Source organism: Mytilus trossulus, chromosome 3, assembly GCF_036588685.1.
Source record: "Mytilus trossulus isolate FHL-02 chromosome 3, PNRI_Mtr1.1.1.hap1, whole genome shotgun sequence".
Classification (NCBI taxonomy): domain Eukaryota; kingdom Metazoa; phylum Mollusca; class Bivalvia; order Mytilida; family Mytilidae; genus Mytilus; species Mytilus trossulus.
This window is the reverse complement of record NC_086375.1, coordinates 74840379-74853981: the sequence shown is the minus strand read 5'-3', so window position 1 is coordinate 74853981 and position 13603 is coordinate 74840379. Positions and strand designations below refer to the sequence as shown.

The window sequence follows — 13603 nt, the reverse complement described above, 5'->3', positions numbered from 1 at the left end:
ATTTTAAAACAAATATTTTGTGCTTTAGAAAAATGCATGACAATTAGGAAAGGATAATTTTTGCTTTCATTTAATAGAAAAGTACTAATTATATGGCAAGTATGCAAATACAAAAATGTCCTTGTTTAGTACCTTCAATGGTTTTCTCTACAATATCTTCCATGCATATGTATGCAGCATACTTTTCATATACCGAGTTTTTATGAATTTTTCAATTAGTTTGTTTCTAATATTACGGAATATGCGTTATTTTCTTATCAACTTTGCAGGCATTCTTTGAATAAGTATTTCTTGTAAAAAAAATTAAAGCCACATCAATTTTATTTCTTGATTTTCGGGTTTTTTGTCAAACTATAAAAGAACACAAATCCATGTTTCTCAATGAACTCCACGTTTACTTACTTAATTTCACAATACACAAAGAATCCCAATCTTTCTCTAGTCTTATATAGCATTAAATGTTTTAAGGATGTCATATTATTATAATTCAAAATTAAATTTGTGTTGTTTATAGTTACAGTGACAGTCATGAAGTAGCTAAAATAAAAAAAAAGATGTGGTATGTTTGCCAATGAGACAACTTTCCACAAGAGACCAACACGAATCAGAAATTAACAAATATAGGTCACCGTACGGTCTTCAACAATGAACAAATCCCATACCGCATAGTCAGCTATAAAAGGTTCTCCAAAATGACAATGTCATTTACACTTTTCAAAGTTATCCCTTGTTTTTCATAACTTTTAAGTTGTGATATCATCCATGAAAAATGAAATGACATGAAAACTGTAGCCCCTAATTTCTCGTCAAACTGTTTTTGACAAATTCTAAATGTCTTTCCTACTTCGTTATGGCAAAATAGGTTATGTTCTAGAATTAAATCAGCAGTGGCTTCCCAGGGGCAGAAATATTCAACGGCAATTTTCAAAGCGCATAGACAATTCCAGTGCACCGTTACGATTTAAATATGATGAAATGGTATAGATAAACCTTGCAGCTGAGTGACTATTGACAAAAACACGCTACCTTTAAGAAAAATGAGTGTAAAGATTTTACCTAAATCTGCCGTCGCCATATTGGGATAATCGTAATTGCAGTTACGATTATCTCTTTAATACCAGTGATCAAGAAGTTGAGGAAATATCACAGAAATAGCTTTCTTAACTTGTTCTAAATAAGTCGCATTTTCTGTGTAGTTTTTATGCATAATCCATTGTTCGTGTTCGCAGTCTGTCCTACAAAAACATGAGGATTGTGACATAGAACGTTCTTATTAAATAAAGGAATGGATTCTTTAAAATATCGGATGGTCCTTGTCGCTGTTATATAAACATCGAACAATCGTTTAAATGATATATAACAATGATGATGACCGATCTAGGTTCTAATGTATTTCATTAATTTTCGGTTAAATAAATTAACTGTAGTGAAGAGGCTTTTGAAGGTAGTCCCAGTTTTTTTCAACATCTGTTGAACCAGATATATAATAAATATAAACAAAACGACAATTTCACACTACTCTCTTTGTGTTTTACGATACAATACAATTTATTTGATGCACAGATACAAAATTTGTAATGGATGTGTAATTCTCGTTTGGTCATAAAAAGAAAATTACATCTGACTTACTGATAGAACCGTATTTATCAACTGAACTCACAGCTTACAACAACTTCATTTTAACTTTAGTGGACAGTTGCCTTATTGGTAATGCTACCACATCTCATGTTAATCATAAAAATTGCAAATTTATTTTGAGCGTTAGGTTAAAAGATTTGAAATAAAGAGGAATATATATTTCCTTTACATTGCGACTGGGCAAAAGGAGACAATCGTACATACAAAACCTTTGAATGGGGTAGGGTGTCCAGTTTTGTTAATTGTCAGTAATTATATCAATTACACGGAATACCAAAGGAAATGGGTTGTATACAATTATTTATATAATTGCCTTTACATAAAAATTTGAGACATTCACACATTTTCTAAGTTTTAAAGAATTCTAATTTCCAAAGTGTATACACACACAATTAATTTGTAAATAAGTGCCAAAAAAGTGTATGCCTCCAAGAGTTTATTTTGGGTTTTCAATTCTCTTTAACTTCGTACTTTATTTGGCCTATTGAACAATATTCCCTTAAGACAATTTGCTCCATAAGAAAAGAACGATAGAAAGCCGCTGCTTCTGGAACGGGATGTGCTTGAAATCTACGTATATGACGTACCACCTCCGTGATTGTGCTTCTCTAGCTTCGAAGCAGTGAGGCTATGGTTCGTACTTATATGTATATAGGTATAATTAATTCAACGTCAGCTCTCAGCTATGCAACTTACTTTTGTGTAAATGTAGATTTTTAATACCGTTACAGTTATTTCCAAACGAAACTGTAATCAAATTATCTGATTCTTCTTTAAATACTTAAGAGTTCTAACGTTAGACGCCTCCGTTGAAAAAGATTTTGTTTCTTTTAAAAAAGAATCCTGCGTTAACTGGTACTGTTGGTAATAGCAAAACAGTTTAAAGTTTGTAGGCTGATCGTTGAAGTATCTGCATTTTGCTGTTTTGTTTTCAGTTTTAGGCACATAGCATTTTCTTCCAAAATTTGTGATGTTTATGATGGCAAATTGACGTTTAATTTAGAGCGATTATCTGATACTTTGTACATACCAAAGCAGTAACAAAATAACAGTACCAATGTTACTGTACCAATGTTACTGTACCAATGTTACTGTACCAGTTGAGTATAACGACGATACATGTGTCGTCAGGGAGGCTCAAAATATTGGAAAATCCAAAGTTTACTAAAAACATAAGGAGCAGATAAAACCAAAAAGGTCAAAACGTTTTGCAAAAGATGGGCAAGGAATCAGAGCTTTGTACGAGAGAGATATAACATAATTTCTTGACTTCATTTTGTAACAGCAAATTCTATTTACACAATATCCGTATTTCAAAGCCAGTAGCGTGATACCCTCAAAGAACACAATTTCGTTTCTTCAAAAATGGTTAAAACACAATTTTGTCTCTTTAAAAATGGTCTTTCATAGTCTTTGAAATCCCTAAAGTCATAGGAATAGTGACCCCCTTTTAGTATATACATGTTTTACGTTATGTGTAATTTAATGGATCCTTCGTATCTTGAGATTTCAATGGTGTATCTGTTTGAAAATGTTTATTTACCTCCTTTTTAATAATTCCAGCTTGCTTTATTTGTAGTAATTGTAGTTGTCCTAGAAAGGTAATGTGTAATCAGTGTGTAAATCCCTGATAACACTTAGATAATGAATGTATTTCTGATGAACAATTCCTTTGCTGATTTTTAAACCAGAAATTGTATTTATCCCGGGGTGAACAAGGGTGGGGTATTATTTACACCGGGGTAAGTCAGCGATCAGATTGCAGTAATTTGCTACATAAGAAATAATAAACGTTATGAACCTTTCGTTCAAATTAATTAAAGGTTATAAATCGTACATGATAGTCCCTTGCAAAAGGCTTCATCAAATTTACCAGGGCCCAGTTTCACGAAGCTGTCTTAGGACTAAGACATGTCTTAGGATGGTCTTACGATATGTCTTAGTCCTAAGTGGGTTTCACAAAGTGGTCCTAAATTAGGACATATCTTAAAGTTGGTCATAAAGTTAGGACAACGCGAGAGGTGTCTTAAGATGGTCTTAGGATAGTTATACATTTATTTATATAAATTACACTCATTTTTTATATCAGTTTTGAAAAAAAAAAATCTTATTATCATCTACTTATTTATTCTCCTGTTCCTGCTTTCTAGATTGACGGATTATCATGATTTGTCAACAATGAAAATTCGTTGTATTGATATCACGCACGATTTTATCCCTTAATTAACTCTCAAAAATTTATAACTAAATAAAGTCGAAATTGAATTCAACTCACTTGTACCAAAAGAATGTCATCATTTTATATTCTTTTTTCTTAATTTTGCATTAAAAATTTCATATTTAAATTGATGTTTTGTTTAAAGATAACTTATATATAAATTACTTTAATTTTTTTATATTAATTTTGCAAATTATGTCATTATATTAATCAATACGTTTAGAATAATTTATGGTAAGACATACTACATTCACATGATTTTTTCCCCGTAAATCATATTTATATTTGAAAATTTAAAGAACTTGCGACAGATTTAAGATGTCTTAGCTAAGATCATCCTAAGATAGCTTCGAGACGAGGTCTGAGATATGTCCTAGGATAGTCATAAGAGGATCATAAGACATGTCCTAAGATATATCTTATGACATGTCTTAGGATAGCTTCGTGAAACCGGCCCCTGGCTTATATAATAAGGTACCCCAGATGCGCTTTTGGTTTATATAAAACTAGTGGAACTCTAATCAAAAACAGTTTAAGGTCAAGGATCAGGAAATGAACTAGTCCATAGATTTTTTTTTAATTTAGAACTCGATTAGATATTGAAAATATACATCAGAAAATGTAAAAAAAAGTAGATGTCACCGACTTCGTTTTCGAGAAAAATTCATTTTTAAAATGGTCCGAGAGACGGTACTAAATTACATTGAATATATAGGGGAAATCTGTATTTTTCTTCTACAATTTTTGATTTCCGGTATAAATCACGTGAACCGCTCCATAGAATTTTTTTTTAAATTAACATTTTCTTCCTCTTTGTCTTACGAATTAGATGATTTTAAAAAAAAATATGGTCACCGACTTCGTTTTCCCTGTAAAAGCGACGCAAACTCAACATTTTGGCAAAAAAAAACCATCAAAATTCTTGACGTCGTTATTTTTCTTACATTACGTCAAGTAATCATGCTTATTATTTCCAACGTTCTTCGTGTTGATTATGCACGATGATTATGTGTTTCGTATTGATAGATTCTTTTTATCTGGATAATTATCATTAATTTTTATTTTGTATTTCCAATATTCTTTATTCTTTATATTTAGGCACCCCATTATGCTCTTTTTTTTTTTTTTTTTTTTTTTGTGCCTTTTATTCTGCAATTTTTGCCCGTTCTTCTGTATTCCGTTAACCCTAAACAGACCCTCTTTTATGAAACATTTTAAAAAGAAATTATACATTATAAAAAATATGATACATGTATGTTCATTATCAATACACATGTCTAAAACAATTACTTATTCAAACAAAAATATATTGTAAGTACATGAACGCAAAAATAGTAAAAACATAAAAATAGAAATCATCAGGTTTACTGTCTATAATCTACAAGTTGACGCAATAAAAGATGTAATTGAAGCTATAATTTGTTATGCCCCCGCAACTTAAAGTTGGGGGGGGGGGGGGGGTTATCCCTGTCCCTCTGTCCGCCGTCCTTCCCCTATTACAGTCAATCCGCATAACATCTACAGTTTGAATCCTAGAACGTTTTCACTTTGTTGTCTGTCTGTACATATATTGAAGGTGTGCATGTGGTCAGAGTTGTGATCTTTATTAATATTTGCTCTAATGGGAGATTGTTGAACTTTGTCACTTTTTGGGTAACCAATTCGTAAATCTCTTAGACTATCTTGTAGATCATCTGTTTGGATTTATTCTCCGTTCAGAGATATGACTTGGCAAATTTTTGAAAACAACGGTTACTTTAGCAGCGGAACATGTAATAGCTCTTTTTTTGGTACTATATCACGACAGATCGAGTTCTGTCCATATACTACTGCTTAACATCGCATATATAAACAAACATTATTTCAACGATTCTACAAATTATTGAAAGAGTGTCGTGCGGTTATTTATACATTTGGAAGTTAACAATTAAAACACGCAGAAAAACTGACATCTTTGTAAATATTTTTTTCTGTTCTGCATAACATTTATTATATACAAGTCTACAAAAACGTTTTAAAAAGTTTAGTAAATAGTTATTTTTCCATAAGTGTACATGTTTATGCTCGAAATATATATAGAATCAGTACATGATACACAACATGCGACAAAAAAGGGGGGTAGTAATAACAGGAAACTAGATTAAACTAAGGCTTTGATCGATGTAAACTTCAATAAAACTGGCAGGTACACAAGGGGAACAGGAAAATAAGAATATATTGCATCACTTACGGTTTTAGTTTGTTACCCCGATTTTGTTTTTGGTCCATGGATTTATGAGTTTTGAACAGCGGTATACTACTGTTGCCTTTATTTACGACAACCTTTGAATTGACCAGTGACTTTTTTTTATTTATTACTGACCAGCCACACCGAGAGTATCCAACGAGTTTTTAAGGGTTCATATGAATTTAGTACTGCAACCAGAGGTCATTTTTTTAAACTTTAATGGTCCGGAAGAACACACACCTAAATTATATATCGATGGAAAGAGGAAAACTTGTACAATAAGAAAAGTTGGGTCGTAAAAATCCAGAGTGGTCACAATTTTTTGAAATTGAGGTCAAAGGTCAGAGCTAAAAATATCAATATTTCAACTAAAAGGACAAAAAGGAGAAATATTCTGATATTTATTCAATAGAATGCTACTAAAACAATTTGATCATAAGCATATGCTATAAACGATGTTAAAACGACAAATTTGACTACTTATATGAAGAGCTGCCATTACAAAATGGCGTCGATTTGGAACCTTCTGATTTTTTTCCATTTAAGACATAGCAAAAGAAGAAGTGGCCTTGTCCTTTTCACATCCATAAACTTTCATATCGTGTATAGTGTTTCACTAAAGTATATTACAAAATTATTTTCTAAACTATAAAACACCAGTTTATCAAGTTATATCAATATTTTTTCTATCTTTGAAAAAAACAAAATTAAAGCGCTGAAACAGTGTTTTAATTTTGCATTTTAAAGGTTGTGCATTTTGTAAAAAATAGTATCTACTTATAGATAAATACATATTGTGTATTTGCCAAGTCAAAACAGAGCAGTTATAACACAAAATATACTAAAGTCACCCGAGGCGAATGCGAGGTTTATAAAAAAAATCAGTTTGGTGCATGCACATTTTTTACTTGAGTGGGATTATCCTGGTAAAAAAAGTCAACTTATTAATTTGTTAAGGGAAGGATGAAAAATCATACAATGCAATGCCAATTTTCTAATGTTGTTATTCAAAATCAGTCATGACCTTTATATAACTTTTAAAAGCGATACATAATAGCTCAAGTATTCATTAAATAGGGACATGAATAAATCTCTTCGTCATCATATGCGGATTCAGTACTCGTATAAGCATTACCTACAAGACACTTCACTTTTCTTATAAGAACAAGTTCGGCACAGGAAATGCAGATTTTGGTCAAAGCAAACTCAGTTTTTTAGTACAAATGCTATCTAGACGTAAATACCGTCATGATTCTGTCAAACTCGTCAGACATAGTCTAACTTTTGCAAAAGAAACACAAAAGCAATGTGAGTACAAAGTTTCGATCAACATTCGTGATCCATATTCCCATACATGTATGCATATGCACGATATATCTGCACCGCCAATCCCAAATGTAATTGGGCAAATGCTGCTACAGAAACGATTGATTTTGTAATAGCAATACATTTTCGATTTTTTGTTATCTTTAGGGACATATACAGTTCACAGTGGCGGATCCAGAAATTTTCATAAGTGGGGGCCCACTGACTGACCTAAGAGGGGGCCCGCTCCAGTCGCGCTTCAGTGATTCCCTATATAAGCAACCAAATTTTTCCCCCAAAATTGGGGGGGCGGGCCACCTGCAACCCCCCCCCCCCCCCCCCTAAATCCGCCTCTGGTTCAGAAGCGCCTTTGTGTTATTCTTCATCAATTAAGTAACAAATGAACTCTTGAGCATAGACTCCGTGTTAAAAACCGGACCGTGACCTATAATGATGTACTTTTATAAATTGTGACTTGAATGGTGTGTTGTATCATTGGCACTCATACCACATCTTCCTATATATATTAAGAAGCTATGCGGGCATCATTTCTATAGAAATACCAACGAGGACATAGCTCATGAGAGCACTGGTGGCAGGATGAAGTAATTGTTCTTCCTTTAATGTATCCTTTATATTTTCAGACACACCTTGGTGTAATTCTGAAAGTCTTTACATAGACTTTTATTTTCCTGCAGCAGATATGGCATCCCCTATATTGAGTTCAGAGCTCAACTCTATATTTCATATCCCTTAGCCCTACCGAGTCTGAATTGTAAGGTGTCACACTATCTAGTTATTTCTGGAGTTTTTGGCAGTTTGGCAAGCATCCGGTGCAATCTTGGGTAAAAGTGATCGGTATATGTATTAGGTCCTGCTACATGAGAAAGGCTTTTTCTTATGGAAAAAAAAATCACATTTATTTACTAACCATTTTTATTAATGAATGGACAGCAATTTCTAATTCTAATTTTTAAGTAACTGTTTTACTTAATTGCACGGGTGTTTACTTCAATAAGTACTTGGTTATGCATGGATAAGTGATTACTCACATTAATGAGCACAACTTAAAAGACTGTCAACGCGTTTAGAGAACTCAGTTTTGTGTGGTTTTCTTGTGTTTTTTTTTAAAGTTTTTCTTTTACACAAAAACCCTGTTTTCATATCCAAACGACAAGGAAGAAACTGAGCGCGAGATCGTATAAAAGTGTCAGGTTGTGAAGATGCATGTCGATTAGTTTGATCACATATATGGATTTCTGTTGTTTTTAATTTAAAGTTCCCAAAGGGTGACTGGGAAAACGAACTATGGTCACTTGGTCTTCTCCCGACCGACAGTAAAACGAAGTGGAACGTCCGTTTGGCTGTGCGGGATGTATCAAGTTCGCAGTCACGTCCAGTCAGAATGGGGACGTTAAATCCGATGCCTTGTGTAAAGGGAGTGCAACGTGTTTTGCACGTTAAAAACCCTTGCAAGAACTCTTTGAGGGGTCCGTAGGTGGCCTGTTGCAATGGCAAGTTCTGTCCCAAACCATTTTTATTTTTCATTTTCCAGTGGCAGTCTAAATTTTCCCGACCATCATCCCGAATGACCTCTATTATGACAAAACCTACCTATTGTTTTTATGGTTAAGTTGTTCTCTTCCTTAAGATGCATGAAATATTTGCCACTGGACGTTAAGCAACCAACAATCAATCAATCAATCTAATTTAAAGACGCACCAATTTTGCCATCTTTTGCAAGTCTCATAACATCGCTGATGATTCGCCAAAGGAAAGCAGAATATCAAGAGAAGTTGGTTTTAGCATCACCTTATCACATACCAAATCTCTGCGAAAATTCAATAGTACTTTACCCCGGACCACTTGCATGTATATTAATTGCTCTGAGGTTAAACATTGACATACAATGTATTTTCACACAATATCAACGATAGTCATTTCCGGAAAATACTCTTATCCGCAGGATTCGGTTAACTTTTATAAAAAGTCAAAATTTTATTGACAAAAATATAACTTATTTACAGAAAATTCGCTAACGAACTACTATATATATTCAAATCACTCAAAAATAAATTAACTTCTCCTATAAAATCTACATAATCACACCGAAACTATCAAATTGATTGTGAAGGAAAAAATAATTGCTGGAGCTGAATGACGGATAGGAAATTTCCGTATTTAAAAATGGTACAAATGATGTTTTTATTTTTGAGTTTTTGACAAAATTGTTCGGAATTCGCCCAACAAAATTTGCATGCAGTATCGCAGTAATATGTTTGTCCTCTCAAATGTCAAATACTGTTTTTGAATCATTTGTTTTCTCGTTTTCAAAGAAAAAAGTGTTAAATTTCTATCTAAAAACAGCCAACTTTAAGTTTGAAAGTTTTACTTGGAGATGGTATTATATTAATGCCTTCTTCATACCGATGATCCTTGATGATATGTGCATGGAAAATATTTACGAAAATAGCGGGAAATTTAACCAAAAAATATATTTTTGTATTTGAAGGTAACTACCCAAAACCGTAAATTGAGGGGTACCCCCATTAAAGGGATGAAATACAAAAATGTGACCATAGAAACTTTTTACGACCCGACGGAAATTAAAATATAGATATGATTCTATCATTTGAAACAATTTGCAGCCGTGTGTTATTCCGGACCATTAAACTCGTTAACTAAACGTCTTTTTCGATGTCAGTTGCAGTACTAATTGTGGACCTAAATGTTCTTTATCTTTAACTATAACGCTTATTCTGTAAAATCCTCAATAAACGATTTTGTAAAATTCTTCTATCATTAAATGATTTCTTAATTATGTACATGGTTCTTGTCTGTATCTACACTTTTGTATTAAAATGTTATTCTTTATAATTTTGCAAACTTTGTTGTTAAATGTTTACATTTGCCAGTATCCGTTATTCTTTAACTCCCTTTGATATCTTTTTATATGTTACAATAAATTAATACGGAGGTTGCGATATAACTTAAAAACAGATGTACCAAAATATGCCTACTAAAACAACAATAATACAATCGCACACAGGCTGAGACATGACTCGAAAATGTTTGTTTTGTTATTTAGTTCATCCACACAAATGAATGGGGGGGGGGGGGGGGGGGGGGGGGGGGGGGACCGGGATCGGGTATTTTTAAACACGAGATTTTTGGGATTAATCTTTTCGGGATCCCGGAATTCTTTTTTTCGAATTTCGGGATGGCGGGATTTATTTTAAATTACTTTAAATTTGGGACCTCTGGATTTCATTTTTTGAAGTTCGGGATGGCGGGATTTATTTTAAATTACTTTAAATTTGGGACCTCTGGATTTCATTTTTTGAAGTTCGGGATTTCGGGATCTGGACCCCTCCTATTTTTTTAGTAGGTATATAGTAGTAGTATGATATAGAGATGCTCGATATAATCTCGTTCTCGACCTTCAAGTTTTATGGGTGAAATAGAATTGAGAACAGTTCTATTCTATATTTGAGATGCTACTTTCAGGGAACATTTTTATGTTTTATTCGGTTAATTTTTACCCATATATATATATAATTTTATATATTTACAACTCGTCTAAACATCAACCCAACAATATATAATAGAACAATTTCCTTTGAGGAGACAACCATACGAATCAATACAGTCTAGTTAGAAAATTCTTTTAAGGATCCACTGAATGTTCTTTTATTAGGATAATATTCCATGTATAACTCTTTAAACCATAAACTATTTATACATGTATCTATTAAAAAGATTTGTGTTCTATTTTTAACATCGGAACGTTCAACAAAATTGCGGACGTGAAAGAAAACACCATTACAAAAAAAACCACGTCAGAATACAAAATGTAGCGATGGATTAATGATCGCGAAACATCATTTTTGTTTATTTTTCATTTGTTATAGTCTAAAAACTGTTGTATGAATATTAAATTATTGTTCCAACCGTGAAGAAGGTTAAAAAATTAAATGTATTATGGTTTAGTGTCATCTATATGACTGACTGACAGCAGCGGAGAATTTATGACCAGTATTAATTTATGTGGTTCATTTCCTCTTCGCTAATTTGAAAATTATTTTAATTGTTCCGAATGGTGTGATAATTTTCAAAATAGGGGATATCTAGTCTTACCGTACAAGACTAAGTTTAGTATGAATGTCCCAAACTTGCACCCCCTTCTGTTTATTTCCTGCTACACGATGTCTTTTCCCAATGAATATAGTTTTTTTTTTGTATGGACAGTTTTGACATACTACATATAGAATACAGGGGCGGATCCAGGATTTTGCAAAGGGGGGCGAAGTTTTTTTTATTTAGCCGAGCGGAGCGAGACGAACAAATTTTGGGACCTTTTTTGGGCTAAAAAACATAAAATAAGTGTAAAATGCACTTTTTAAACGGTTCTAGACGTGGGGCATGTATATTGTATAATAGTTACTGTTAAGTGTAAGGGTTGGACATTTTTGATGTTGTATTCTCCCCATAAATTGTCTATCATAAAATTATAGTATGGGTCAAAAGCTATAAACTGATATATTTGATGTGGGACTTGTCAGTAAAAAATAGACATGGAAAATTCTCGATTGTTGTATGTTAAGTTAACATAAACTCACAGATTTCTTGTTGTAAACAAGATACACGCCGCGCTATTCGATGAATTTTACATTACGAGCGACACGAGTTAAAAAAGACAAACAAGCAATTTTTATACAAATGTTTGGTTGATATGTTTTACCCAACAAAAATTGAAAATTAACCAAAGGCTACGAAGGAGTCTGCAATGACAACGAATTTATGAATGACGGTCGACAAATGGAGACATAAAGGCCACACCCAGCAGACAGGTTGCAGTCTGATCTTGATAAAAGTATTCAATATATCAGTTCATGCAAACCCCCGTCCCCCCAAAAAAATACGCCCGTTTTTTATTCATTATGTTCATTTAATGCTATATTATTCTTATGGAAATTTTCGTTTCTATTAGCCAAAAAGTGGACAAGATTATTGTTTTCAATCTAAATACGGCCAGACTCTCAGATCTTAGACTGCCTCCTCAAACAAATGGCTCTTACCTTGCACTTTAAATATATCCAGAGCTTATACTGACTGGGGATAATTATTCAGCTATGTTATTTTAAGATAGGCGCGGGCGTTTGGGGTTAAACATAATTTCGTAGGTAAATAATATTAATGTGGAACTTTTTTTCATGAGATTATAATAGAGTATAACTTTCTTTTTGGTTGAATTGTGAAATAGAAGTCAATACGTTCTTGCTCACTCCTTTGTCGCGTTGAAGGTGTCATGATTTTTCATGCTCAGAATTGCAAATGTGTTCCTGTAATTTGAATTTCAAAATGACTGAGTGACGTTTTTTCGACGAACTGATCAACTCAACCATACCGAATCACTCTACTGTGATGCGACTGTCATATAAGTGAGAGGTTTAGCGCTATTAAACCAGGTTCAATCCATCATTTTCTACATTTTAAAATGCCTGTACCTAGTCAGGAATATGACAGTTGTTGTCCATGCATTCGTTTGATGTGTTTTATCATTTGAATTTGCCATTTGATTATGGACTTTCCGTTTTGAATTTTCCTCGGAGTTCAGTATTTTGTAATTTTACTTTTGAAATTTTGGATTAAATACGCCCTCTACGCCCCCTCTGGATCCGCCACTACACACAGTTACTGACAGCTTGTTCAAAGCCAATAAAAACTAATACAAAAAATCAAGCATCTAAGACTAAATTCTTACCAAGATTTCTGTAAATCAGTGTTGATTGAGACCCACTGGAAAGAAATGCACCACTATTATTCTGTGTAACAGATTGTCATTGTTGCGTCAACTAGATTGATTTCTTGTTTTACTTCATTTGAATTTTAAAAGTGTAAGACAAATTGATTTCTTGTCCAAAAATACCGTATGTTGCACTTATAAACATTTCTTCCAGTTTTTAAAACATGCTAAATGTTTATAATTACATGATTGTGTAAATTTACATTCAAACATTAGATGAATTGCATTTATTTCAAACGTGCCAGAAAACATGAACATATTCGAATAAGCTGACAATAATTAAAGTGAAACAGGGATGGGGATATACAAAGTACTGTAAAAGAAAAGTTAGAGTATCTTTACTAATAAACGAAAGACCTCATTGTGTGTGTCGCTTCTCTTCCTTCTACAATTATTATAAATTAATCAT

General features: G+C 32.9%; 1 protein-coding gene across 1 annotated transcript in view; it reads right to left on the bottom strand.

The window, feature by feature from the left end:
* The window catches only part of LOC134712406 (uncharacterized), a 45159-nt gene extending 31949 nt beyond the window's left edge, over positions 1 to 13210 (bottom strand). Inside the window, exon 1 of the mRNA XM_063573918.1 lies at positions 13153 to 13210. The gene's annotated coding sequence lies outside the window, so the exon portion shown is untranslated. The remainder of the gene's footprint in view (positions 1 to 13152) is intronic.
* Between the last annotated feature and the right edge of the window lie 393 nt (positions 13211 to 13603).